Raw genomic sequence first — 26,489 nt, 5'->3', positions numbered from 1 at the left:
GCACCTCTTTCATGCAATGTTGACCACATTGTAGTGTCTGTATGTTTTCTTCTGTTTTTCTTACTACCAGTTTTAATAACGGAAAACAAATATGAGGCCCTGTCCAAAAACTGTCAGAGTCAGTGATTCAGCATAAATGATGTGATCCCACTGGATAAATTACTTACCAAAAGTCCCACCTACCTGTTTGGAGAGGAATTCCCTGAGAAGCAGGCGGTATGGGCCAAGAAAGCTACCCGTGGAGATGCGCAGTTTCTCAGTCCACAGTTCTTTACCCTGCCTGACATCTCCCTCCTCTGAAGAACAAAGGAGGTCTGAGCAAGGGGCAGCCCAGAGCTGGGAGATTCGCACACCCCTGGGAGGACAGCCCTATGACTAGTGAAGACAGTGGTCTGAAAAGAAACCGCCCTGGGCAAATCTGGACTCCTAAGATTTCTAAGACACAAGAAACCTTTACAAACATTTCCCCTATGATAAAATTTAAGCACAAGCTGGGAGCAGCTTCTGTCCTTATATAAAATTTACTAAAAGCGCAATGAACATGAGGAAAATTTTGTTGATAGCTGATGGTTCACCACCTCAGGAGTTCCAGGGTGCAGCTCCAAATTGGCCTAGTTCACGGAGGGCCAGGACGGACTGGAGAGAGGGCCGGCCCCGCAGGCCTGAAGAAGGTGGTTTCAGGAGCAGGGAACTCACCCGGTAGGCTCGCTGGTGGAGGACCCGCGGAAGAAAGCATTTACTCCTCGCGGAGCCTGGAGGGCGCCCAGAAGGCCGGAAGTGGGCACCAAGGCGCATGCGCCCAGAGGGTCTCAGCACCAAGTGCCCGCTCACGCCTGCGCGTTGGAAGATGGCTCTCACCGAGGGCGGACAGGCAGATTGCAACTTCTGAGGTCAGGGAGCCGGCGAGGAGCCCTCTAACCCGCCGGGGTCCGGCTCCTGTGTAAGTCCGCTGTCCCATTCTCTCACAGATTCTTCCAGCAATAGCTGTATATTGTCCCTGAGCATGAGAAGAAAAACAGAACTCAAATCCAAGGTGAGCTCAGTCCCTAAGAAGAGGTTACGGTAACGTCAGCACTGCTAAGAAAACCCCTCTGATAAGACCGTGCAGGGAGCCAACCTTACCCAGGTCCCGCGACAGTGCCTTCCACTGCAGGTAACAAAGCACCCTCAGGGCTGGGGAACAGGATCTAGGGTGTGTGAATTGCAGCATTATTCCCAGAGCTTAATTCTCCTTGTTGCTCTTCTAATACAAAACATACATGGCCCTTGTTAAGTCTATGCCCACCCTGTTCCTATGTCCAGGAACTTCCTCCCCTCTTCTCTCCACTTCTCTACATCCTACCGTAGGGAAGGTCCAGCTAAAGTTTGGCTCTTAATCACTGGGAAGCTGTCCCAATTCAAACAAACCCTAAGTGATTTTCATCTCAACTCCTATAGCAACCACTGAATGAATCACTCATTTGGCGCCTACAGTATCCTTATATTATAATTTTAAATCAGGTAATGAATATGAAAATTCATTAAAAGCTAAAAAATGATGACCTAGCATTTTCAAAGTATATTTCACAATGTGATAAGTGTGTAATATTTTTTTTTAAGATTTTATTTATTTGACAGAGACACAGCGAGAGAAGGAACACAAGCAGGGGGAGTGGGAGAGGGAGAAGCAGGCTTCCCGTGGAGCAGGGAGCCCGATGCGGGGCTCGATCCCAGGACCTGGGATCATGACCTGAGTCGAAGGCAGATGCTTAATGACTGAGCCACCCAGGCACCCCTAAATGTGTACTATTAATAAATATTACATTTAAAAAAAGGATTGCCTAGTAAGTGTGAAGAACAAGCAAATCCACTCTATGCATAGGGGTAGATATCAGGATAGTGGTTGCCTAGGGGTGGGGCAGGTTAGGGGGGAGAGGATTGACTGGCAAGGATCATGAAAAAGCTTTCTAGAGTGATAGAAATATTCTAGGTCTTCTTTAGGGTTTTGGTTACAAGGGTGTATCCATTGGTCAAAATTTAAATTCTGTACCAGAAAACTGTATATGTTGCTGTATGTAATTATATCTCAATCAAAAGAGATATTACAGAGATATTAAAAAAGATTAAACATATTTTTATCACAACACTTCAGAAAGCTTCTATCCTGTTACTGTACATTATAAACCTGCAGAAAGCAGATGTAGCACCTTTTAGCCAAAGCACTCCTCATTTTTAAAGTGTTCCAAGATGGGGCACCTGGGTGGCTCAGTCGGTTAAGCGTCTGCCTTCGGCTCAGGTCATGATCCCAGGGTCCTGGCATCGAGCCCTGCATCGGGCTTCCTGCTCCTCGGGAAGCCTGGTTCTCCCTCTCCCACTCCCCCTGCTTGTGTTCTCTCTCTCTGTCAAATAAATAAATAAATAAAGTGTTCTGAGATAGCTGTGTTACACGGAAAGGTCTGTGCTATTTATAACATTTGTTTCTGTTTTCTACTATTATATTAGATTCTCCAGGGCAAAGACGGGTTTTATGACTGTCTGTACCCACAATACCTGGCACAGGGCCCCATAGACATGTGCCTTGTCGCTGCTGTTGTTGAAAATGATGCAGATAATGGCAATACAAAATACTATGATAAAAGTAAGGATAATTTGCCCTAGGTCACTGGATCAGAACTACAGCAACCTTAGCCCCAAGGGTTATGCATGGATTCTCTTGCTACAGAGGCAGGATGAGGTGGGGATATTTTAATGTGAAAGTTCTATTTGGTAGCTCTCAGATCTCATGAGGTGGCTGCATTCCCTACTCATTTAGGAGATCATGCTGCCACTTTCTGAGAATTTACTCACCCTTAAAACACCCATAAAACATTCTGGTGCTAGGCACTGGGGAATCCACAGTGAATAAAACACAGTATTTGCCCTCAAAAAGCTCATGGTCTAGTGGGGGAGAATGTTAAAGAGATGACTTAAAAGGCAGTGAAGTAGAAGCAAGTGCTATATGAGCTCAGGAGAAGAAATAATTCATTCAGCTGTGGGATGATTTGAGACACTAATATTTGCCAGTCAGAGAGTGGGGTGGAAGACATTCCAAGCTGAAGGAAGATAAAGGTAATAAGATAATACATTTGGAAAGGACCTTACATGTCAAGTAACTATAACTAATATGCCTTATGATCTTATATAAGTTATTTATCTTTAGCTTCTTCATCCCTGAATAAATATAATAGTGGTTTAGATGTGTTTAGTGAAACTGGAACACAGAGTCTCTTAGCATGGAGACATGGTTGGGTGAGCTGGAGCCAGGTTGCAAAGCTCTTATGAATCCAACAACTGTAAGGGGGTCTGGACTTTATCCCTTGGGATTATTTTAAAGAGAGTGGTATGACCACATATGTATTTAGAATGTCACTTAAGTCCATACCACACAGGAAATTCTATACAGTCCTGTGTTTTTCAGTACTTTTTTTTTTCCTGAGTGTTAGTCTTGTTTCCCCAAACACATGGCAAGCTACACGAGAAACTTATCTCACATGGCAAGCAGCAACATACTCAGGTCATAGAGTGCCCTTAATATGTATTTCTTCATTAATTCTAATACAATTACCTGACTTCCTCCTAGACATCTTAATCAATAACATTTGTAAAGTTTAATACAATCATATAAAGCAAGAAATCCTAGAGCATGGGATTTTATATTTTACATAAACCTTTTACAAAGAGAAGCTTGCCTTCATTTTCCAAAAGACTTACATTCACCTTGTAGATGCAAATAGATGGGTGAGTATCTCTCCATATGGATGGCAAAGTGTCTGAGTAGTAAATTAGGAGGCTGCTGATTGTAGAGACCTAAGTAGAAGTGGGGAAAAGGAGCTACTATGTGCAACAAATCCCAGCAAAATACATTAGAAGGCAGAGAAAGAGAGACGCAGTGAGACATTGAAAGCAGAATGAAGTAAAAAAATGGAATTGATAGAGGCAACCAGCTCACAGATCTATTTACTGGTGGGTCCAAACTCTTCTTTGGAGACCATTGGATTTAGTGGGTCAAAGGGAAAAATGTATACAAATAAAGTGAGAAAAATCAATGAAGACTTGACTTGAGTGAGTTATTTTGTTTTCCTTTGTTAATCTTTGCCCATCAGTAGAAGCACACAACACAAACACTTGGACCCAGTGTATCTCAGCCCCTCTTAGGATTCACAAACCCTGGATACTGCCCTCTAGGCCACATACTCCCTCTTCTCCTTCATAAAGATAAATTTCACATCAGCCCAGCAGTCAGCCATCATCTGTTCTCAGGGGAAGAGTATATAGCATGACCTCCCTTGAAATATTAGCTCTATTTACACGGGTTTGCATGGACCACATTACTTATGAGTCACCAAGGGGAAACCGAGCCTCTAGTAGATAAAGCGATCAGCACAAACCTCTGTAAATAAATCTGAAATTTCAATGAAGGTCATGCCAAGCCTGATTTATTCCTCAGCACCCTATGAAATAATGTTGACCAGGTAAGTGGTTTTCATTTTTTTCCTCCATCCACATGGAGAACCTTTTCGCTCTAAGGAGCTTGTCATGCATGCAACAATGAGCATCTGGTAGAGAGATAATACACCCTGAAGGAAATAACCTTCTATTATTATATTAGATTCTCAATACTGAAAGGCCAGGTCATATAGCAACAATTTGGTGTTGTTTTTAAATCTAATCTGGTGGTACAAATGCTCATAACAGAACTTAATTGAGGAGCTATTGCTCAACAACAGAAACTATTTTTTATTCAATAAACAGAAATGGAGCATCTACCTACAGGAAGCACTGAGCAGAGCATGAGGTTAACCAGTGTAAAGGAGATGAAGACAAATATGGCATGGTCCATAAAGGCATCCCTCCCGTGTCTCCACTGAAAACCCCTGAATATTCTGAGAAGTCAAACAATATCAATGGCATATTGACAAACCAGTCAATTGGTAAGTAAATAATCATTCAATCAATTTATATTTATTGAGCATTTTCTAAGGATAAGACTTTATCCTAAATATTGAGGTGTGGGATAGAAATAAAATGAAAGCATAAGAAAAATTTCCTCAGCTTACAATACAGTTGAATTTTACTATATAAATAGTCATTGCAGTGGGAAAAAAGATAGACAATCAAATTAGGTGGGTTTTGTTTCATTTTTTGTTTTTAGTTCAAGAACCATGTATCTTTTCTAAACTGAATTTCCTACTTTTCCATCTGTCCTATTATACATAGCTCATATGTAGCAAAGGGACCTCAGGACCCCAAAGCATTGTCCTTTAAGCAGGAAAAAAAGAAATGTGATGACACTAGAAGATCTTAATAGAATTGTTGAAAAAGGTAAAGAGAAGAGTTGGGAAGACAAAGATAAGAACCAGACATTAATTAGTTCTGTAAAGAAGATAAGATGCCAATAATGCTAGAAATGTGCATCACAATATGATTCTGCCAGGTTTGGTTGGAATTTACAGAACGAGTGGTAACAGCTTCTGCTTTCAATTCTGTCTCAAATCATGATAAAAAATAATTTTAATGTGCATGGGTGCCATTAGAAACTACAGCTTTGGAGAACAAGCTGTCCCTGGACCCAGTGTTAACAGAAACACCAATCTCACTCATTCTAAGAAAAATTTCTCTGGTTCTCATTTAAAAATCTCATTTATAGGCAAACAATTGATAAATTACTCATAAGATACTTCTGTTTATAAAACTTCCTTATCTGAAGGAGTCCACTGTGTACCTAAAACTAAAAAATCTGGATTTTGTTACACTGACTCATTTTTATTTAAACCAGTTTCCTTATCTTCACCCTCTTGTACAATCTTCTGAGTTTTTCTAGTTTCACTTTTCTTCTAACAAATATTTCTTTGGGGGCATGGCCTCACACCCTGTTGGAAAGAACAGTTCAGGTCTTTCTATCTGTGGTAACTCTGATCTCCAGTAATGCATGAGCACGTATTTTGGATAAGATACATACATATATGGTAATTTTGTTGGATTTTCAGTCTTTGCTTACAAAGGTTTCAGAACGTTTTAACCGGGTAGGGCATTAGCAAAAACCTGAGGGCCGCTCTTTGTCATGCTGAGGCGCTCGCCTGTATCTTGTGCCTTTTTTTCCATTCGATCAGGCTTTATGTGTGCTTTGATCCGGGCAAAACATAACAAAGATATTTTTCAGTTGCAAAACTCCAACTATATATTCACTGAGGGCAAAGCTAAAACCATCATTAGGCAACAATGATGCTTTGAAATTCTGGCTGTAGAATTTTGTGGAGCATATTCTCCTTCCCCTTTATGTGAATAAAACCCTTTATAATGCTTCATATTCACGATGCCTCCTGGTTTCCCTGTAATGCAGCCCTGCTTTGTTATTCCCTCCTTGCTGCTAAAGAAAAAGAGGACAAGAGTGGCTAAGTAACTTGCCCAAAGTTATTCACATGGATTAAAATGAGAATATTAAAACTATTGTAAAGAATGCAATGAATGGGGCGCCTGGGTGGCTCAGTTGGTTAAGCAACTGCCTTCGGCTCAGGTCATGATCCTGGAGTCCCGGGATCGAGTCCCACATCGGGCTCCCTGCTCAGCAGGGAGTCTGCTTCTCCCTCTCCCGCTCCCCCATCTTGTGCTCTCTCTCTCACTCTCTCTCTCAAATAAATAAAGAAAATCTTAAAAAAAAAAAAAAAAAAAAGAATGCAATGAATGTTCTCTGTAGTCACCGGTTCTTCCTGTGGCAATGCTGATATGTAGTGCCTGAAATGCACTCGCCCTCAACTACCACCTGCCAGTTCAAATCCTGTCCTTTAGGGGTTAGCTCAGGTCCCACCTCCTCAAGGTCCACTTCTTCCAAATCAGCCTTCTGTGAACTTCTCTCAGACTTACCAGCTGAATGCAGGATCAAGCTCTGGAGTCTATTTTGTATTTCTCCCAATGCAATCCAAATTGGTAAAGTCATAAAGATAGTAATGTTTCCTACTTTTGGGCACAGTGATATTCATCCTACTTCATGGCAACAGTAGTAACAATAATTATTTCATTAGTTGACAAAAAGCACTAGATTGGAGTCAAAAGAAAGCATGGATTTATGTTGCTGTTGATAAGTTCTTGAAACCCGAACAAGTCTAAGATTCAGTTTTTCAATCTATAAAATAAAAATGTTAAATAACATGCTTTCTGATAGTAATTCTAAAGTGCAGTTCTATTATTCTGTTGTTTTACTTGCACACATCCTTTGGGTTGGTAGAAGGGGAACTTTTCCCACTCCTTTTCCTCCTGCTTCCAACTTTTATCTGCATGTTCCTTCAAACCTGACCCAATTAGCTCAGCATTTTCAGAAGTAAGATTTAGAGAGGTGTTACTGAATGAGGATACTACTAGACTATTTAACTAGTCGACACTTCAAAACACGTATTTCAAAAGTCCTTAGTAATTAAAGGAGGAAAAGTTTGTCACTGGTATTATTCATCCTTTGATGGACATGGACAATGCACTGGACTTGATATTATGATATCTGAGTTTTAATTCACCCCCTGTCATCAAATTAGACATTTGATGAATTGAAAATGGTCTCTAATGTCCCTTCCAGTACCAACATTTTAGTAGCTGGGGGTCAGATTGGGGCCTCCTATAAGTAACTCCATACCTTTCCAACACCCTCCTTTCCCCCATAGTAGTGTTCTCTTCCTCCATGACATGACCTCCTAAAACAGCTTCTCATGGGCGACCTATTCTACTAGTTTCCACCTCTTTCAGTCTTACCCCTATTTATCCCAGCTCTTTAGAAACCTGCTACTGCTTTAAGTACTTGAGGCATGAGGCAAGCTCCTGTTGTCCATTAACATGCATATATGAGAATACAGGATCTCTATGGAATCTGTCCAACATGGCAGAAGAAGCTACTGTTGGATCAGAGGAAAAAGTGACCCATATTCCCTTGTCTGTTGACCAGTCTCCTCAATTTTCAGCAGATACCTGATTTTCATTATGATTTGATCTTTTACAAATACCAAGTGATACACCAGCATTAAGAAAACCAACCTCACAGGATTTTTTGCCAATAATTTTGAATCAGCTAAAACTCTCATCTTCTATATGAAAGTGACAACATGGTGTGAAAAAAGTACTCACAGAGACCCAAAGCATGAAGCACCTTAACAGGCCTCAGTTTCTCTACCTATAAAGTGGTGGAATTTTTTAGTAACTTAAGGTAGATCAAGACAATAGACTATCAGGCAGCCATTCTAGTGAAAATTACGCAAACCATAATAATATGGAAAAAATCTAATTCAATGTTAAATAATAGTAGAAAAATATTTTATTGTATTTTTACTTCAGTAACCATACAAATACATATGTGTATAAGTAGAAAATACTACACAATAAGTGAAATAACCATTTTAGAGTAGGTTGGTAAGGGCTGATTTATATGGTTGATAACAGTTTGAATAATGACAGACTCTTTTCAATTAACAGTACAGAGGTTAGAATGACTGCTCAGGTCTCAGGTTAGAATGACTGCTATGGATTTCGGTGATCCTTTGATAAACACATTCATGCCAACATGCTTAGCAAGTATAAATGGAGTTCCTCATGGAGGTAAAAAATATATAGGTGTTTTTAAGTATGGGAAAAGCGCCTTTATGAAAAAGCATGACTGAAATAGACTCATTTATTTCTATGGTTTCAAAATAAGGGGAAGATCTTTTGCCTCCCATCGAATTTTTTCCTTAGCCCAGGAATGATTAGGCATCCATGGTTCCTTCTGCAAATCTTTTTTACAGACAGCAGTTACCACATTGCAAAGGGACTATCTTTAGTTCTGACTTTCCCCAGAAACTGTGACACCATGAAAATAAGAATGGGGCTATATTAATTTTTGAGTCCTTAGAACCCAACACAATGCAGACAGGGGCCAAATTAAATGTTAGCTTGAATGAATAAATGAGGAAAAAGGAGTAGATTAGCACTCTTCTCTTAAAAATAGAGATATTACAGCTGCTCAGGAGTTGGTGTTCCATCCCAGGGCCTGTGGGACTTTTTGTTGTTGTTGTTTTTCTTTTGTTTGTTTTCCCCCCAAGCCATCTTTACATCACAGCCCACTGGACTATCTTTGTGTTGCCAAAGAAACACAATTTATGCTTTACCTCACAGACCCAAGGTTTGCCTGACCAGACTCATTAAACTTGATAGTTTTACACATCCCCTTTCTTTGTTTATTGTTTTAGTCAGCATTTCTAATAAACCAGCTTTGCTTATATCGATTTATTTTTTTAAGATTCTTATTTATTCATTTGAGAGAGTCAGAGAGAGACAGAGAAAGCACAAGTTGTGGGGAGGGGCAGAAGGAGAGGGAGAAGCAGACTCCCCACTGAGCAGGGAGCCCAACATGGGGCTGGATCCCAGGATCCCTAGATCACATCCTGAGCGGAAGTCAGACGCTTAACCGACTGAGCCACCCAGGCACCCCTGCTCATATTGATTTCTTTCTTACCTGCACTCATCTTTGTAGAATGTGCTGGAAGGTTTCTCCCAACCCCCTTCACTTCCACAGAGAAGACCATAAATATATTGGGGGGCTGGTTTTCTGATATTCTTCAGAGAGAGAAACTGTGTTCCCTAAAGCATGCTGATGTACCATTACTACAAGTCCTTCTGGGGCACCCAGGGAAGCAGTCCAGGACAGAAGTCTCCCTGGGTGTTGATGTCTGGATACAGAGGCATATATAAAAATAACTTGTTTTTTACTTGTCAATGTTATTTATTTCACAACTGTTTTCTCATTATTCAGAATACTCCCCTGTGTTCTCTATCCTTAAAAGTTCCCTTGCTACTGGCTCTTCTAATCAGCATTAAATATGCCCAAGTCTGTTTCATCTAGTTACCTCCCTGTCTTATTTCACCACTCAGTACCTTGAAGTGTTATCCACAACCATTGTCTTCACTTCCTCTCAACTTCCAGCCTCTTCTTACCCCACTGCTCCAGTTAATCTGTTAGCCCAAAGGTCAGCAGTGGTCTCTGCAGCTAAATCCAGTGGACATTTTACTCAGTCGATAGTAAGTATTTGCCCTCTCTGCAGCGACAGACATTGTTCCCACTCCTCCACTGAAACACTTGTGCTCACTTTCCTTGGCTCTTGGAAACCTCATTCTTTGGTTTTCTTCTACCTCTCTAGCCATTTCTTCAAGGACTTAAATTCTTTTGCTTAAATATTTGGGTTCTGTTTTCATTTCCCTTCTCATTTTACTTTGTCTACCTGAGAAAATTAATCTATTTCCATGACTCCAGAAGTTCCTGTGTGCTTATGATTTTCACAATCTCCAGCTCAGCTCAGCTCTCCTGAGCTCCGGAATCATGGTGAACACTTCCATTTGAACATCCTAGAGGTACCTCAAATTCAACATGTCAGAAAATGAACTCATTATTCCACTTCCCCAAAAATATACCTCTTTTGTGCTTATCTCTGTGAAACATAAGACCATCTATCCACTTACCTGAAGCAGAAACCTGGTAGTGATCCCCAATTCTTTCTTCTTTTTCTCCTTTTACCCTCCTCCCACCTCACTAATCACTAAATCCTGTTGCTTTTCCTTCCTCTGTAACTCAAACCCATCCACTTCTATCCCCACTGCTGATGCCTTAATTCGGGTTACCCTCTTCCTTCACCTGGACTATTTCCTTCATTCCACCCTTAACCCTTAGAAGATAGAGTAGAATGAGATACAAAATGCAGTCATAACTTTCTTCCTGTAGCCAAATTATTTTCATCAGCCTAAGCGTGTTACAGTTCTATGTAGTTACTTTATCTTGATCTTCAGATTGCTTACAGATTACAAATGAAGCTAGATGCTCAAGAACATCACAACAGTGTCTGCCTCACTCTGGTATCCTTAATTTTGCAATGGGGTTTTATATTCTAGCTCATTCACAGTCTTACTTCCTTCATGGTATTAGTCAACCAGGGCTCATGGTGCAGAAAAGTTTACAAATACTTAGGTTATGGGGTGCCTCAGTCGTTAAGCATCTGCCTTCAGCTCAGGTCATGATCCCAGGGTCCTGGGATCGAGCCCCACATCGGGCTCCCTGCTCAGCGGGAAGCCTGCTTCTTCCTCTCCCTCTGCCTCTCCCCCTGCTCATGCTCTCTCTCTCTCTCTATCTCTGTGTCTCAAATGAATAAATAAAATCTTTAAAAAAAAAAAAAAGGTTACAATGCAGCCCATATGCTTAAGTTACAATACTTACTGTGTGACTTGGAGTAAGATACTTAATATCCCTGGGTCTCAGTTTCTCATCTGAGATATGAATAGCATCTACCACAAAAGATTATTGTGAAGACAAAATTTGTTAATATAAGTAAAGAGTTTAGATAAATACCTGGCATGTGACAAACTCTGTTGGCCTTTTCTATTATTATTTTAGTTGGCTTATTTCTTCTCCTTGCAATTTTCCTGCTCATACTCACACCCAGTTGAACCTCTTTCTGTCACTAGGAACACCCTTTTTGGCATCCCCTCCTTTTCTTCAGGCCAGCCTCACACCTGCACCTGAGTGCTGGCTTAATGGTCTTCCCTTTAGAAGTGAGGGAAGAAGAACCTAAGAACAGAAGTAACCACCACCATTACAGAGTAAGTGAATGGCAGAGATGGGACCAAATCCTTGTAGCTCATAACTTTGTATTCAGGGCTCTCCTCATCTCTGAGAGTTCTTTCTCTCTTTGTTGAGGGAAAATGTTTCCATATGCCCTGCACAAAGCATTATTTGTAGAACAGAGAAAAAGATGCTGTCAAATCATGGCTCCATCCTGCCATGGTGTCTACAATTCCCATCATTAAAAAGACTTCCTAAGATACCCTGGAGAAACTTTCTCTTAGGAAGCCATTCCCACTATTTCCCTTACATTCCACTTCTTTCTCTTTCATTCCTCAGAGCATCTTATATTTATATCAGAACTTAGCACAATTCACTAAAATTAGTTTTTTCTGTGTCTCCTCTCACCCCACCCCCCACCTAGTAGCTTGTGAGCTCTGTGAAGGGAAGGACATCTCATTAATCTTTAAATTTCCAGTGCCCAGCATGGGGCCTATCTCACAGAAGATAATTCAATAAAAGTGTATTTTATGAATTAGTAAATATATGCTCTAACTGGGTCAAAGAACAAAGTATTTGAAAAATGGCAACATCCCAAAGGAATGTTTTATATGATTCTACACAAGCCAGAGTACATCAGAACGCTCATGAAATTAAATCTAGAATAGCTGATTTTCATGGCAGGACAGTTTCATCTGCAAATATCACACTACCCAACTAAAAGTGACTCAAATTTTAAGGGTACTATTTAGTGCTTATTTCACAAGAAGTTCAGAGGTAAGTAATCCCTCAGCATCAGTGAAGCAAGGGCGAGATGGCAGGGGTGTAGAAAAAAATCCACTTTCTCTTCTGTGAGGCATAGCTCATTGCCTTACCAGGTTTTTCCTCTCCTGTTTATAAACTTCCATGAGACTTCCTCCCAATACTGTTTTAATTTGCTTCTATCTTATGCCCATAGCTCATCTTCCCAAGTAGATGTTAAACAGGTCAAAGGGAAGAATAATGTCTTATACATGTTTGTATCTGCCACTGAGATGTCTATTATGTCCTGATAGGCACTTACAGCTTAGTCATTGTTTGAGTAATTAACTGATTCAAAGTTCTACTCATGTCCCACACACAAGGGATTTCCACAGAGAAACTGTGCATGTTCCCTATTATGGAACACAGGTTTAAGGTGGAGAGCGGAGTGTATTCACTTGCTTATCCAGAAAACTAACCCAGGCTCACTTGCATTTACTTGGTTCTCCGAGATGTTCCTGCATGAGTCTCTGATAAGGAATCATTTCAGATGAGTTCCTCAGAGTCATGCCCTTATGCTGTCAACATTGCCACAATTTTATCCGGATTGAGTTGAAGCCCTGTTGATTTAATCCAGAAATTTATTTCTGACAGACAGCTGGGTAGTATTTTTAACTGTGTTCCGAATCCAAAGTCAAAGAGATTGAGAGTCAGTGTCATCGCTGTTTGGGTGGTAGTGAACCACAAACATGCTTTATTTCCATCATAAATTGTTATTTGTTGTTTTTACAATGTGCATAAAACCATAGGCTAAACAACGGGAATACTTTATACATTTTACAAATAAAGACATGAACACTCTGGAATGAGTACTATGTTTTGGTATCCAAGTTTGGGTATTTTATTCAGAGGGTCTGTTCTCTTTAATCTAGACCTTTTCCTCACTTATATCAGTCAATGGAGCAAATATATGTGCCATCAAAACTCTCCACCTTCATTTGGCACATATTTAGCAGAGGACACCATTCTTGGCCTCACATCTCACAGATTTCCCTGAGAGACTCAGCAGGGGAGATATGTGAAACAATCCATAAAAAATGTGGGGTTAGTGTAGACATTCTGTCAGTAAACAGAAAAGTAATTCAGAGCCCCTGCTAGAATTCAGCTTTCTATAATATTTACCAACTGAAGTCAATTTGGAAGTAAAGTACCCATGTGTAGAAGCCAGAAACTCTAATTACATTCCCACACAATTTTTCAAACAATTGGGCTGTTTCCTAACCCATCACCATCACCACACATTATTTAGGGTGAAGGCTAACCACACATTTCTATTTTGCCTCACTTTAAAGATGAATGAACTTGCATGAATCAAAGAGGGGGATTGCAACTTCCTGACTTCCAAGAACTCTGTGAGGTTGACGTCCACAGGTAGGGTTAAACAAGTGTTATGGCAAATGAATCCTGGATCAATCAACTTGAGATAAATTCACTATGTGATTGATTATTTGTTTTGTACCTGGTTGTCCCTAGAAGGATTTAAAGTAGAATTCAAAAGCATACATAGTATAATACAGTGCATTTACTGGAAATGGAACACAAATTTGTCTCCAAGCTTCCAAGAGAACTACAACAAAAAAGGGAAGCTAACAGTCACATCACTTAATGTTTGGAAGATAAAATCCAAGCCAGGTACACAGGAGAAATTGGTTCTTCTAAGAGCAGAGTCCTCACAGAAAAACACTCTCATGCAGTGAACATCTTTAAAAAATTCACATTATGAAAGCATTAATGATTTTCATAGGACTGTTTCCTAGAAAGTCTCTCAGTGTGCTCATTGACACAGCACTAAAGTTCAACATAGGGATACCATTTTCTGTGGTACTACCATTACTTGTGTGGATACATTAGGCAATAGAACAGGAAATTAGCAGGTAACATTTGTTTATCATCTACCAGGGTAGCCTGCTGAATCATTGGCATTACAGTTTAGAGGTGGTCATAAAACTGAAAGAGATGTTTCTTTTTTAAAAAGTACTCTAAAATTAGGGGACAGATGGGCTGTTACTTACAGTGCTCTGGCTTTTTGAAAATCTTCCTAAGATTTCTTGGACCCAGAAGCTATACCTATCTAAGTACCCTGAAGTAGAGTTATAATTATTTAGAAACTTTGGCAGGGGGGAAAAAAAAAACAAAACCTGTTTTCACTAAAATGGCAGTTGTGTCTAAATTTATATAGTCTGGCTATGTCATCAACCAAATCACTACATAGTTTTCTTAAATTCCTATTCCCTCTGCCAATACATTAGCTTCTCCCAGGGCATCAATTACTGCAAGCAATTTTTTGGAAGGTATTCAGAGACGGCTACCCTAGCAGTTCAGTGAACTGTAGCCATCCCCCAATGCAATCTGTTATTTCTACAACCCCTACATGTGTACTAAACTTCACTGAAACCTATCAAATATACAGAAGATATTCCTATTTGATAAGTTTGCTCAGCTTCCATTTGTCTCGTGTTAAAAATAAAAAATAAAGAGACATCTTGATATCCTATCATAAGGTACAAAATTTCAGCAAAATATTTCAATGTAGAACAAACCCATATTAAAACAAAAAGTTTCAAGAGGGTTGAAAGAGAGAAACTACTCCAGCAGAATGAAAAACCCCATGAACTGCCTACTGATAGAACGGGCACACCTTTTATTAAAACTTTAATGAGACTGTGCATGCAAAGCTCTCTGGGGTCAGGCTAACTTTTCTTCCTGTGCAAGAGCCCATATTTCCCTTTCTGTGACCTATGCATACCCCTTACTATTCTCAGAAAAAAAGGCCTCTGGTAGAGTGTGTTTTCCAAGAGGGCTGCAGCAATATCTCCTATCTCAAGTTTTCTTCTGCATCGTGATCTTGCCCCTCCCCAGTGAGAGATGGAGTCTATTTCTCCACCCCCTTGAATCTGGTTGGACCCTATGGCAATTTGGATTGATCAAATAGGACAAAGTGATGTTGTGACCCCTCCTGGCATAATCCTTAACTGAACTGTCATCTTCCAACTCTTGCCTTTTAAAGCCTGTGTAAGAAGTCTATGCTACTCTGATAGATAGGCACTTGAAAGGTATTGAGGCTCCACACATGTGAGTGAAATGCCACCCATTTGAACCTCCAGTTCAGTTGAGCCTTCAGATGATCTGGCCCCAGCTATTCTCTAAAGACAACTGCTTTAGGTACCCCAGAGAAAACTCCTTAGGAGAGCCTGGTTAACCCACAGAACCATGATAGAAAACAATAAATTATTTCTTAAACCACTGAGTTTGGGAATGATTCAGAATAAGTCAAATTCCTTAAATAAGCTTGCTTTCCTTTCTGTCTCAACTGCTTAGAATTCTATTCCTCCCTATTTATTCTTTTAAAATCTCACTCACTCATCAGAAGTTAACCGATTCAATCCCTCTACCCAACACAAACCACTCTCTTCATTCTAGTCTCATAATAATTATTTTTCCATACCTGTATTCTGTTAGTTTTCTACTATCAAAGCATATAGAATACACATTCTTCATTCATGGATTCATTCATTCCAGAATATTTATTGAGTGCTTCCTATGTACCAAGAAAAAGTGAATACAATACAGTGCCCAACCTGAAAGAAATTACTGACCGAAGGGGGTGACAGATATAGGCAAGATGAGGCTCAGTGATTATCGATCTTCACGGAAACACTGAGAAGGGATGGCAGGAAGGGAAGGAGTTAGGAAATAAGTGAGCCGAGCATGGAAAGAAAAGGAAGGATGTTCCCTGTAAAGGGGATCACGTGCACAAACAAATTTCCCAGAAGTAAAAGGCAAAATGGCTCTTCTGGGAAACTCTAAGTATTTCAGTATTACCCAGATGTAAACCAGAAATTTTAGAGGACTAGAAGACTGAAGAAGGGCAGAGATTATAGGGAGCTTCCTGTACCATGCTAAAGTACTGGGATTTTGCCCCACAGAGACCCTAAAGAAAGCCTTAAGAGTGGTTAAGGAGAATGCCATGGTCATATTAGAGCTATAATGTATTTTCATGGCATGTATATGGGACGTAGAGAAGAGGAGAGCAAGTCTGGAGAACAGGGAGTTCAATTAGGCATCCATGGTAATAGTCCATCCCAAAGATGGCAAGAAACTGCCCAAGAGCAGTGGCCATGATGATGGGAAGGGAAATTAATCTAACCCAACTCCTGCACTTGTAAGAGGGAAAACTAAAACCTCAGAAAGATAAGAGCTTTTCCCCATGTTCTAACAACAAATCAGGGAAAATTTTGAGATAAAATTCAGGTTAACTGATTCCTCACTTTCTCCATTATTATTGAAATAATATTTCCAACCTTTTAGATTATTAGCTCTTTAATAAAATGATCAAGCATTCTATTGTTATATTTGTAACTTTATATTTCTCATAACATGTAGTGCTGACCCTTATATATAGTGAGTGCTTGAAAGTATTTGTTGACTTTAACTGATGCTTAATTCATGTTCTGCTGGCAGTAGATTCATATATACCCTACTACTGTTATTAATATTCTTTCCAAAAAATTTATGAATGTGTAGCAATTTGGGAAGACTTTTTTTTTTTTTAATTTTAATTTAATTTTATTTATTTGTCAGAAAGTGAGAGAATGCATAAGCAGGAGGAGTGGCAGGCAGAGCAGGCAGAGGGAGAAGCAGGCTCCCTGCTAAGCAGGGAGCCTGATGTGGAACTCTGGATCCCAGGACCCTGGGATCATGACCTGAACCAGAGGCAGACGCTTAACCGACTGAGCCACCCAGGCATCCCAGGAAGACATGTTTCTTATGTAAAGAGTGGACATTTGGGTAGCAACAATGTGTCATGGTATTTTTAAGAAAAGAATTGCCACATGCATGCTTCCCATATCTGTAAATATGTATCTTATTCCTCTACTAAAGCCTAGCTCAGCACCAACTTCAGAGGGGTCTCCCCTGATCCATCCCCCAAGTTTACAGCTATCTCTAAGTCATCGTGTCTTCTCAAGTTTCCATGGTACCAAATGTTCAGGGTACTTTAGAACTTTATCAATTATTTCTCATGTTTTCCTAAGATGGTTTCATATATGTTGATCTTGTTTTCTCAATTAAATGTATCATTGTGGGTTAGAAGGGCAGTGAAAACACTTCCTTCTCTTGTGCATACAATGAGAACACAGTCAGAAATACTTGACCAGGCAGTTTATAAGAGTCTTGAGCTTGCCCTTGCCTGTTCTATATTTTTAAACAAAGACACATGAAATAATTAAAAAACAATGGGGCGCCTGGGTGGCTCAGGTTAAGCAGCCAACTCTTGATTTCCGCTCAGGTCATGATCTCAGGGTCCTGGGATCAAGCCCAGAGGCAGGCAGACTCCGTGCACGGCAGGGAATTTGCTTGTCCCTCTGCCCCTTCCCCTGCTTGTGTGTGCATGTCTGTGCGTGTGCGCACACGCTAGCTCTCCCTCTCAAATAAATAAAATCTTTAAGAAAAAAAGTTTAAAAAAATAATTACAAAATAACAAAGAAAGGAAATAGGCATGATGGCAAAATGAGGAAAAAATATTGAACAAATTAATATAGTATTTTATTATATTTATATTCTAATTAACTAAATGATAATAATAATGAAGTCTTATGTCTCTAACATGTCATATGTTTTGCAAAGCTCTTTCATAAGTATTATGTCATTTACCTTAGAAAAAGATATACTAAGGAACACAGAGTAATTGAAAAATGCTGGAGCTATATGTGAAGGAATGAATTACCAACTTTATTCTAATAAGTCAAGGAAGGCTTCAGAAGTAATTGTGTGCTAAAGTTTTGTAGAGTGAAAATGATACCATTTTATTTTGTCTTTGTCTATGAGATCTATAAAGAGCGATGTCTCTCCAAGGGAATAAGCAGGATCTTGAAGATGTCAGAAGATGATTGCAAACCTGACATGGAATTCTGAAATGCAACTAAAAGTAAAATAAAAACAAAAAAGATTTTCTTCACTGCCCTGAATCTAGAAGAAAATTATTGCATCTTTTCAACAAATAATTAAATTTGATTCTTAGAAAGAGACTGCTATTGACCATGTAGGAGTCAGCAGTTCCATTGTCTTCCTCTTTTTCCTCACACACTCACCCATGATGATGAATGAAATGGGCAAATACTTATTTTTCTCCTTCCAGGTCCTCTCTGCATAGAATTGGGGAGCTCATCTAGCTAACCACTGGGGATGGCCAAAAACAACAAATCAGATAGAAGAGGCAGAGGACTGGATGGATCACAGAAATATGTCACAGGTCTTTTAATATAACAGTATTTTTAAATAATAGATCATGTTATAGTTCCTTGGGCTCCTTTGCTACCACAAAAACAAGGATTGCCTCTTGTGCACAGAGTCCAATAAAAATCAGGTAGTAGATTTCCAGTACATGAAATATACTCTACTACATTTTTCCATGTTTTTTAATTCAATTTTTATGAGCCTCTGTGGCTGAGGGAACTATGGCTAAAGGAACAGGGAGTTCTGGGTATTTTAACTACAGGCTGATATATGCTCACAGAATTATAGGGATGGAATGGACCATGGGAATCAATTTGTCCAATCCCCCCCTCATTTCATCGGAAACTGAGGTCTAGAGCAGCACTTCGCAACTATGTATATGTAATAACAACATAGAAAGTGGATACATTTTTATGAAACGATGGGATTATCTGGAAAAGCCGATCAGAGCTAAAGGCAACCATCTGGGGCCACCTCAGGCCTGCTTGGCTCCCAAGAAGGCTGTGGGATCAGTGTCTTAGCATTCACAGTATTTCAGTGTTGCCAAGGTCCACATCAAGGGGGAGCTCTGGCCTAGGGTACAGACACTCAAATAGCAGATTTATAGGAATAACATCTGAACATTCTAAACAGAATTATGATTTTTAGAATAGAAAAAATATTAATGTGAATAACTGCTGCAAATTCCATACATGCACACACACACACAAAAGCAATCATAGAAGTCCATTCTGAAATAATTAAAACCCTGTGATGTTGCCTGGCTTTCACTTACTATAATAATTTTTAAAAATTTATTTCACTGTACCAAATTCTTTAGCCCTTAGGCAGAGGCATGGTCCTTGCTGAGTCAAATCTCCACCTCAGTAGCCTTCCCTCGCTAGTCTCAGAAAACTTAAAGGCATCTAAACTATTTATGAACTTTGTGCTTCATCTGATTAAAACCTATGCGAACCATACTTTATTTTTTATGGTGCTTGTGGCAGTGCCAAAATCAGAAACACCAAGGCAACTAGGCAGTGGAGTTATTGGCATTCTGTTCATTAGCCTTTCTTCTCCATCATAACTGTTTCCACATTGAGTTCTTAGCTCTGAAAGAGAGAGAAAAGATGCCTGCTTATGAAATGTTTTCTTATATACTGCATACTTGAGAATGTAACAAGATCCTTTTCATTCCATTAAAAATTATTACTTTAGTAAATTCCAGGTTGAAAACAAATGACTACGGAATGATTTTTTTAAACATTTGGAAAGCTTACTTTTTAAACAACTCCACTTCTATTGCACAGAAAAAGCCTCAACTATTTATTCATTTCATTTGACTACTTTTTAATCTCAGTTTTTATGAGGACACTAATGACCCTCACAGATTGTTACCCTCCAGTGAAATAACAGAGCTTTGGCAGCGGCTGGATTCCAGTTGAAGAGTTCTGAAACTCACTGTAAATCTTCCTGTTTTGTTGTTCTTCAAACTAGGCTTTGCCATCTGCCTTATGAATTGAATTTTTGTTGCAGTATTTCACATGATCTAAAATATGGTTATTGCCATCCATAAACTGAGGTTCCTGGAGAGTATTAATTAAGTCCAAAATATTGCACCAATGTGCACAGTGAAATACAACACAAATGTCATGGCGTGACCATTATTATAACCCTCTCTGCATTCCATGATGGCTGTTCTCTCAAAAACCCAGAGACAATTTGGTTGTAACAGCCAACGAAGTTAAACGTGAAGACTTAAATTCAGGTGGATGAGATAAATTGAAACAGATCTTATTGCTCCCAAACACTCTCTTGGAAATAATGGCATCTTGACATTTTATCAGTCACTCAAGCGGTCATTCTCAGCAGTATCAGCCGGAGCTTGAAGGATAGAGCTGTAAAGAAAGGACTGTCAGCCATAAACATTCCTCAAAACCATGAAAACCACAAATGAGAGCTTAAGTAATGGAGGATGCAATACCCTTGATATTTCAACAATTACCTGCAACAACAGGCTTTGTTCAGAACCATGGTCATTTTTTCAAGAGCTTTACTTGTCAGCCCCAGACTAGGGTAACTGGAGAGAGAAAAGAGGAGAGGGAGGAGGGAAAGGGTGGAACTGACATTCTTAGGTTAAAAAGTGAACTTAAGTTGGCTGCATATTTAAGCTTATGGGAATTTTTCAACAACAGCAAACTAGAAAAATAAATAAAAAAATAAAACCACTAAAGATTGAACCGAGGACATTAATATTGTTAAGCTTGTGGTGAAGCTTTGAGATCATTAGAAAGGCATTTACGCTGCTCAGCTGTTTCCTGTGTGGCCATTCCTGATGTCAAATTACAGAGGAGAAAAATAGCAGGGAATGCATTGCAGGGAAGAGAAGGTAGTAATGGGTAAGAATGTAAGTATGGGAAGGCAAAATGAATTTAACTTCATTATACCTCAGAAACATATCGCTGTGTTGTGGAAGAAGAAAGACTAATTTTAAATGGAGTTGGTGCTATTATCTTGGCAATCGGGACTCAAGAAAACTAAATGAAATTGAGTATACACCACAACCGAGTCACCCAAACTCAAGAGACAGCAAACATGGAAAGGTTAAATGCCCTAGAAATTGCCTTTGTGGAGTTTCTCAACACAAGAGATTAATGGTTGCTCAAAGCAATGGATAAATATTAGCTGAAGACCATTAGCTAAGGAAAACACATCAGTGCATCATGGTTCTCAGGGCTTATCAGATCAATTTTAAATAAGTTTATCTTGGACTTTTCTAACATTTAATGAGGAACAAATTGTTGTTGTTGTTGTTGTTGTTGTTGTTGTTTTTCTATTTCCTGTACCCATGTTGACTTTTTGATATTACCAAGGAGAGAACAATTAAAATAAATGGGTCTGTGACAAAGTGTTACTTTGCTTGTCTCTGAAGCAATTGGAAAAGGGTCATTTTATGATTGTTTCCTCCTATTCCACAGTTTATCATAATATTTAGGTTGGCTAGTAGACTCTTTAGATGAGACGAGAGTTTGAATGGTCACTTGGCTCTTTCCACAGACTTCATATAGCACCCACCTAAACAATCTCAGATTAATGTGAATCTGCCTACTTTTCAGTAGCTCTCAGTCCATGTTAATCAAATGGTCAGTCAATCTTCTTTATGTTTAACAATGGCAAATGAAAACAAACCCAAAATATATATTACTGTCTATCTGGTGCCCATCACTGTGCTAAGTGTGAGGGGCATTTTAAAAAATGAATAAATAAAGCCCAAGTCTTTATCTCAAGAAGCTTAGTACCTAGTAAACCTAATTCACTCATATGATATAAGCCCATTTCTTTTGTCTCTAGGAAGGATGGAGGTAAAGCGCAATTATTTTATCCATAGTTTCTTGATTGTGTACAAGAAATACCGAAATCCAAAGCTTCCCAGTTAGGCATTAACAAACCACTTGGAGGAAAGCAGGGAGTAGTACATGAAGGTTGTAGAGATTGAGTAACAGCTTTACGGCTTGGGGTTCTGCGCCATCAACTCTTCTTTGTCTCTTAGTCCAGGTTTACTTGGTTCTCCCACCAACTATGTTGCCTGCTTGACCATTCTTGAAATCACAAAGACTTCTAGATATAAATTTGTCTCTTAAGTTTTATTTTGTTTTTTTGTTTGTTTGTTTTAACTTTCTTTTTCTATGGTTACACTCCCAAATTCAGTAAGGATTTTGCAAGACCCATCTAAATCTTTTGATAAGCAGCAAATAAAGCAACACAAACGTTCAACCAAATGGTCCAATTTTGAAAGTAGCAAGTGACATTTCTGCTTCCTTCAATGAACCATGCATTTCATCTTCATTAAGAGAATCACTTCTTTTATTCTATGTCAGTAGCTCATAATAAGGCATCAGTAGAGTAGTGCTTATATGCTATGGCTTGGCTGACCTGTAAAACAACTTCCCATGACCCCAGTATTTCCCTTTGTGAACAGTACAGCATGAAATAGCCTGGTCCCACCCATATAGAACCTGCAGTATCACAACAAACAAAATAGCACAGAAAACCATGCGCACTTTTCATATATTGAGGACTGCCCAAAGATGTGAATCTGAGTACATTTGTTGTCTGAAAACACAGGTCATGAGTAAAGGAAACTTTGAGATTATTTTATGAAAGAACAAAAGACAAGTCCCTCTAGTGATCAGAAAAGAAAAATGTGTCCCTTCGAAGGCATCAAACAAATGGAATATTCTGAGTCTTAGCAATAGTGACATTGTTGTTCACAGTGGAGGCTCTACATAGGGGAAACCGATTGGGCTAGAAGGGTACTTAGATAAAGAACTTCTTACTTCGTATTTCTGTTGTGCTCGCTTTGGCAGCACATATACTTCATATTTCTGTTGTGAATGTGTGTGTGCATGTGCGTGCACATATAATCTATATGATCTGTTTAAACTTGTTAAGTATGCATAATTTTTTTGTGTTAAAAAGTTAAAAAGAGCAAAAATCTCACATAACTTCTAAGACATAGTTTGTTTTTAATAAACATTGTTCATCTATATTCTTCAAAAGAAAGGGTAACCAATATCTATCCTACCCTGTACCTTTTCAGCTAGAACATAAATATCTTTTGTTCTGCTCATAACCAAAAACAAAGCAAAACAAACCTATGAAAAACAATAGTTGTTCTAAAAATTGCTTGGAGCCCATAATGTCGACCTCTCCCTTCCACCCAGATTATCCCTTTCCATTTCCTTGTTTATGTCATTTTGAAATTCTCAGCTACATATCCTGACTTCAAAACTTAACTTGTGGTCCACTTTGATTCAGATGATTCTCTGGCCTCCCACTCTGGATCTTCAGATTTCCCCTTTCCCATAGAAGAAGAGAAATTCATATCTAAAAGGCAAAGCATTTAGCAGGAAAGATGACAGAAACTAACCTGAAAAGATAGGAATCCAACAGGAAAGGTAGACCGCAAGAAGCATTTTGAGCAGAAAAGGAATTAAGCTATTGTCTGTCAACCCTCACCCAAACGCGAAGGACACTATTGGATAGGGCCTCCAGGCTCAGCCAAGTAACAGGTGAAGGGATGAGACCATATTGTTTCTCTTTCTGTTTCCTTCCCCACTTCATGTCTATACCTATTTCTCTTGTCTATTCAGCCAAACACGAGTAAACAAACTAACTTCTAAATTTTCTCTAGGAGTAGCAAAGAAGGAAAATTCTGTCCTTACACTTAAGGAAATTTGCCTGTAAATAGGGAGTGAAAATTTGTATTTGTATTAATAAGTAACTAAAAATAAATAAATAAATAACTGAAAATAGAAGTTCCTACTTTCTCCAAAAGAATCTGATAATTAAGAAGCTCTATAGAGAGTGCTTGGCTTTACAAAGAAGGGCCAAGACCTGAATTTGGAAATATGGACAGACAGGAGCCGATTTTTTTTACATAAGAAAATGGGGGGGGAAGGGAAATACCAGATTTTGTTGGGATAGGGGTAGAGAGAAGAAAGAAGGAAGAAGAGAGAGAATGTCCCAGCAACTTACAGAAGGGTGAGAAGGACTTGTGATGAAAAACAGCCTAATATTTGATTCTAAGATTTTGCTTTGCTAGGATATAGACTCCCTTTTTCTCCCTAAACTGTCAGTAAAGTCTGAAAAATGCAAAAGACAAACAAAAAAACTGTTATTTTTGTGGAAATGAGAAAAATGGACTAAGATCCATGCTTGGATAGAGGCCACAGTGGAAATAAACAGGGAGAAAATACAAGATGGAAAATCTGGAATTCAGAGAAGGCAAGAAGCTAGAGCTAGACACTGACCTTGATAATATAACCTACCCTTGAACTCTTCAAAATCTTGGTGGAGGGCAATGTATTTTATGCAGGGCATGGAACAGGAATAAAGGCCAACCTAGATTTAGGAAGAAAGGATACCAAAGCTGGCATCTGTGTTCTCATTGTGAGTAGCCATAGACTAGTGTATGTCTATGTCAAATACGTAATAAATACCAAAACATGCTAGAGAGAAAGAGATCAAAGAAGGGAGAGAATCAGGAAAGGATTTTAGAAAAAGGAGAGTTCAAAGCATGAGCCTCAACCTGATCTCACTAGCTAATATGAAATATGGCCACTTTGTTATAATGTTAATGCAATACCATCTGGAAGCTGTGTCTTGGCTTCAAAGGTTTTGTAAAGACACCCAAAGCCCATGGGGACTGGTCATATGTAACCCAAATTAAAAAAACTGAGGAAAATAAAATTTCTTCAAAGGATCTCCCAGGAGAGTTCTAGTTTTCTTTGATCTTTTCAGCTAAGGTCTAATGCTAGTGATGTCTTTCCTATGAATTCCCCACATAGGAAATAGAGGATGTGAACTTAGAATCCCACCTGCTTCTTATGTGAGAAGAGAAATAGCATACTTGTCCGATGTCTTTGAATCTCACTTTTGACATGCCTAACAGTGTGACCCTGAGAAAGTCACTAGACTCTTCTGAGCTCCACTCTGTAAAGTAAGGGATGAAGGCAGCTACTTCATAATGTCATTAAGAGAATTATAAGATCTCATAAGTAAAGCACATTGCAGAATACCTAACAGTAAATATTCAATAAACTGAAATCCTTATTCCTATCAAGAGGAATTCTTATCATAAGCCACTGCAACATAAAATTATTTTCTTTTAGATGTATATTCATTCATTTCTACAAATATTTGAATTTAATATATATTTATAATATTATGTTAGATGTTAGAGGAACTACCAAAAATATAACTTTCCCACCTTCTCAAAGTTTGCCATCCACCTGGGGACACGAGATATACACAACCACATAAAATAATTAAAAAAAAAATACAAACGAATGTCATTAAGTGCCAAAGGGTGTAAACAGCATATACCACAGTATGGAGATTTCATTGTTTCTCTGAAAAAAATGAAGGATTATCAGGAAAAAAAATACTTTCAGATTATCAGAAAAAATGTATTGCTCATGCCTACTTAGTAGCTATTTAATTCAACATTCTGACCTCGGTTACTGGGTCAGACAAAGGTCCATCAATAAATCGATAGATATTTGATGAGCATCTATGATAATCAAACATTACTGATGTTCTCATATTAATGGTGGCTACTGCTGAGCAGAACACAGAATACCACTGCCAGCACAGGGAAAGTTTCTGGGCCTCCCCCTTTCAGCTCACCACCAATGCCTGAAATTACCAGCATGTTCATGGTGCTACAGTAATTGCAGACTGGCCGGCCCCAAGCGGAGAGGAAGGGGCAGAGGAGGTGGGGGTGTCAACCAGTTGGGCAACAAGTATATCCAGATGACCAAGCCCCTTACCCTGGAGTGCGCCATCAACCTGGACCGTCTTACTGATTATACTTTTGTTATAAAAAAATCCCTCTATAAGGACAGCTCTGTTGCAGCTAGATTTCATTGCATGAGTGAGGAATTTGATAAAATTGGAAAGAGGAGGGTCATAAAAGGGGTTCTGATGGTGCATGAGTACTGGCTGGCCCATCCATACTGCTACAGCTGGGAACAACTTTAGGTTACCAAGTTAAGTGGTGAACTTAACCCAGGAGAAGAAGCGAAAGGACTAAAATGCTTAATGACAGTGATACCGGGCTGTCAAGGTCATTGATGATTGCATTGGTAACTGGCAGAGGCCAAATTTTGAACCTCCTAAATATCCATGCATTTATGCACGTATTACACAACCTAAGGAACGTAAGTTGTTTTTGGTTCAACTTCAGGAAGAAGTCTTGTTTGCAGACCCTAAAAACTGTAAGCTGGTAGCTGCACCATTGTTTGACTTGTATGATGATGCCCCAGGGTAAGGACCCATCATTTCTAGTCTCTCTCAGCTTTTGGGCAGGTTCAATTTTATATACAACTGA

At 39.1% G+C, this 26,489-nt stretch overlaps 1 pseudogene; it reads left to right on the top strand.

Annotated features, from left to right (window-relative positions):
• Window positions 1-535: 535 nt before the first annotated feature.
• On the top strand, window positions 536-26,489 carry LOC116642727 (annotated as a pseudogene).

The sequence above is a fragment of the Phoca vitulina genome, unplaced genomic scaffold (genome assembly GCF_004348235.1).
Source record: "Phoca vitulina isolate PV1807 unplaced genomic scaffold, GSC_HSeal_1.0 scaffold24, whole genome shotgun sequence".
Taxonomy (NCBI): Eukaryota; Metazoa; Chordata; class Mammalia; order Carnivora; family Phocidae; genus Phoca; species Phoca vitulina.
Note: the sequence above shows the minus strand (reverse complement) of the source record. Positions and strands in the feature narration are given on the sequence as shown.